Raw genomic sequence first — 4,542 nt, forward strand, 5'->3', positions numbered from 1 at the left:
CAAATCCGAGTTCCCGATTAGTCAAAGTTTAACTTCCAACTCGCATTCAAGGGTTGTACGTAGAGCCTGAAAATTGACTAAAAATGTTTTGTAGTGACATGTAAGCAAAAGAGTTTTGAACCCAGAAGCCCAAAACACCCATTGATGTGTCCACATAGACTTTTCATTGAAAGTGGTTACTTGAACGTGCTTTGGCGATGGCGGTGTGAATGTAGGATGAGTCCTGCTGTGTGCTTTGAGCATCAACCAATCAGGGCTAGTGTGGCATGTATCTCTTCTGGGATTGGGTAAATTTTAGATTTTTTTTAATATGATATTGAAATCTTGTTTTGATTGGTGTTTTCAGTAGCGGAATAATTCAATATCAATTCAGTGAAATATCACAAATATCACACATGGTTCCTGAGGGCGGCTGTGTGTGCCGCTCACCGCTCCCCCAGGTGATGGGGCAAATGCGGAGGACAAATTTCAGACCCAGGTGAGTGACAAATGGTGGAACTTTAACAGAAAAATAGTCACCGAATGGAAGTGAACAAAATATAGTTAAGTGGCTGAGGGGAAAAAACGATTGTATTTTATTTTTCAAAAAAATCCAAACAAATATCTTTTGATTAAATTGTAGATGCAAGAGTTAAACATTTAACAAATTATGTTTTATAGAAAAAATAAAACTGCTTTACTGTACTCCATGAAAGGAACATCTTTATTGACAATTTTGAAAAGAAATAAATAGTATGAATGTTAAATGGCTTTTTGCCAAGGTATTACTTTAAATGCAAGATGGTAAACTTGAAAGTCCAGAGACTGCAGCGGGCAGCTCATGTTGATGTGAAAGTGAATTCAAGAGCTTTTATGTCTGGAGCGATGCATGTGTGGGTCTTGTAATTGTGAGCACTTTGACATGCCTCTTTTTTTTCCTTCTCCCCTCTTCAGACCTGAGTATGGATGCAAGTCAGAGTGTATGTGCTCGTATGTTTCATTTTGTTGTTAAGAAGTCGTTGCTGCGGCAACGGAGAATCGCCACAGTAACTCGACATCATCACATCGCCCACATCCACTCAGCAGAGAACAGTAACTGACACAGAGTAACCTTCTCTCAAGTGTGTGTGGGTGTTTGCAAGTCAAAAAGAGTAGGACTTGGTGATCAACTTCTGCCAGGCGAAACAGAGGAAGAAACAAGGAGAGAGACAGAGAAAGATGAAAGAAGGAGAGAAAGATGGGAGTGACTCTTTCTTCATGGATAGTTGTCTCAAAGTACCTTTTGTAGTTTGAGGATGTTGCATTCTTTCAGTTTAGATCCACCATTTAGACATTTTTTGTCTTTTCTGTAAACAGATTTTTGGTGTTTCATCTTTAATTCTACATTGATCATATGAGAAAATCTATAACAATTGAAAATACAGCCCATGGCTGAAAATATATATTAAAACAATTCAGAAAATGCAAAATCAAATCCACAAAAATGACTTGTACTCCTGCACAATGGTAGCATCTACCTGTTAACTGAATCCTGTTTAGGGTCATGGGTTGCCGGAGCCACCTGATTATCACATGGCCACAGAACCACACACATAACTGAAGATAATTTAAAAACACCATAAACCCACGTTTGCATGAGGCGAATCTCCAAAGTGGTAGCCAAAGTCTGGAGGGTTTCAGGGTATTCGTAGATGTCTCCGGTCCTTAACCCCGCGAAGAAGGGGGGGAATACTGTAGGTTTTTTTATCCTATCTACTTACCCTATTTTCAGGACTATAAGTCACGTTTTTTTTTAATAGATTGACTCAGGAGTGACTTATTTGGGATTTTTAAAAATATATTCGTTATTTTCCCAATAACAAATGGTTGTCTTTTAGTGGTTGTTTCCCACTAACAACCACTAGAGGGCACTGTAGGTTTGTGTATCAGTATTTGTTTCTGACAGAAACGCAGACGAAGTGCTGTCCAAAACAAACATGGCTGGGAATCTGATCGTTATCCCCATGAACATTATAATGTGTTTCTTCTGGGAGCGTCTAGTTTATGAACACATTTTTGGACAAGCATTGAGCATCGAATTTGACGCACATCAAAAGAGGCAGTGGACTCGAATTTGACTCATGAATAGAGTTTGGTGCCAAATGTAACGTTACATCGCGGTTCTTTAATTTGTTCATAAGTCTTGGACTTTTCTCTTAAAAGAGCAACTTACACTCCAAAGCGACTTATATATGTTTTTTCTTCTTCATTATGCATTTTTTGGCTCCTGCGACTTATAGTCCGGAAAATACGGTTTGTTAACTTCCATGTAGATGCTTGTAATTTCCATATATAAACATAACTTCTGTATGCAGTCTCTTTATAATTGAAAACAAAGCCTTAAAACACCAATGAGATTCCAAAGTTCAAAGCACACATTATTTGTTCTTCGGATGGTAGCGCGTAACAAGATTTAAGTAAGAGATAAAACATACAAAGATTGGGTTTGTTTGAAGTGAGTTTATCTCAAACCTAGGAATTATACAGTAGCAGCCGAAAACAACAAGTAAAAGAAAAAAAGCATTGTATTAAAGTTTAGTTTTAAAATAATTACAGTCACAGCTTTCACCTGCTGGCTCTACATTTCTTATATCATTGGGGAGTCAAATAATCTGATTGATTTACCAGCTTTGAGCTAGCAGTTGAATTTAACTTGTTTCACTAAAGGAAAATTAAAATTCATCCACTTGGATATGGCCTGAGATGCAAAAGCAATCCCAGTGAAAATGAATTTATCAAAGGGGTAATATTAAGCTCTGAACAAGAACCATTTGTGTGGTTCTTGGAGCCTCAGGTTGATATAAATCAGCTGCTGAAGCCTTCTCAGTCAATATATATCGCTCCTGTCTCTTAATTCACTGAATAAACTGTTTCTTTGTCAACTTTTTTTAAAAGTAGCACTTAATATCTTAGTTTAAAAAAAAAAACGTATTAAACTTAAATGTATTAAAGTTATCAGAGAATTATTGGAGAAACGACTTTATTCCTGTGTCACAAACAGATAAAACTAAACACTTGGGGTTGAAAATCACTTGGCAAAAGAACATGGTGTTACTTAATTTATATTATTTTAATTTAAAATCACTTTTTTCCCATGAATGTACTGCGACTCTTGTGCCAAGGAGTTACAGGACTGATGCAACAAAATAGAACAAATCATTTAAATTCAAACATGTATCTGGATTTTTTTTTAAGAAGTATGTTTATAGATCTTTTTGTGTTGGGTTGTGGATTTGGAACACGTGTGGATTAGGGCTGCCACGATTTTTCGACTGATCCACTATTAAAATAGTGGACAAATAATTTGGTCGTCGAAGCGTCGTTATTTGTTTGTTTTTTTCTTTGTTTTGATCTTAAAACTACGGTTCACGCGTTCTAATACCGAGTCTGCCATTCTCTTTGTCACACATGCGCAGTGGTGCTAATCCGGTCAGCAGTGATGTGACAGGAAGTTCTCGGTTGGCTCATAACAACACCCTCGAAAATGTGGGAAACAAGGAAAATAAAAGAGGAAAAAGTGTCAAATGTATGCAAGACAGAACTTGTGTTCCATGAGAGCACCATGGCGATAAGAAGTGAAGTAGCTCACCTAAAACTCCAGAGCTAAGTTTACAAGTGTAGCATTACATTATCTGCATTGAGCTACAATTAAATGCAACTTAAAGTCACAAAAACGACAACAAACAGCAAAACAACCACAACATTAAAGAAGTATCACAGATTTATGGGTTCTCCCCCAAACTGAAAAATATGAAGCATCAGTCTGTGCATGTGCAGTGGATGTAGGTGGTGAAAGAATGAAAGTACTGATGTACATTCTAACATCCCCTGCTTTTCTACCCTTTTAAAAATATAAATTTCCCCCTTTTTATTTATTTTCTTTGTTTATATAGGCATCCTCAGGTTTTTTATGTATAGGAATATATTCAGTTCAAATATGTTATTCGTGTTTTGCTTTAATAAATAGGCCTCAGTGAGCAAATATTTTGTGTGTGTTTATATCTGCAAATAACTTTTGAAATACTTTATACATGTTTTATTAAATATATGTTTTAAAGCTTTTAAAAAGAATTTCAGACTTTTAATAAGTTTTCTGTTTTTAATTCAGATTACCTCATTTGATTTAAGTCTTGTTTTAATGCCAGAAACAAATGAAGGAGAAAAGCTGCATGATTCATTAAAAGATTAATAAACTATTGTCTTTATTTAAGTTGGAATATAGCTTAACGACATCAAGTTTAAAGATAATGATGGTTAAGAATCGAAAAAATAGTTGGAGATTAATCGACTATTGAAATAATCGTTTGTGGCAGCCCTAGTGTGGATGAATCAGGCGGCAGGGAAGAAGGCAAAATGACACTTTCTAAAACTCACTTTCATTGTCATTTTTGCCATAATGATTGAAAATATATTGTTTTTTGCCACAATGTTCTATGTTTATTAGGGGTGTTGCGGATCACGGATTATCCGTGGTCCGTACGGATCAGAAGCCACGGTTCGGGACACGTGTGTACCGCGGACCAC

Source organism: Oryzias melastigma, linkage group LG15 (genome assembly GCF_002922805.2).
Source record: "Oryzias melastigma strain HK-1 linkage group LG15, ASM292280v2, whole genome shotgun sequence".
NCBI classification, from domain to species: Eukaryota; Metazoa; Chordata; class Actinopteri; order Beloniformes; family Adrianichthyidae; genus Oryzias; species Oryzias melastigma.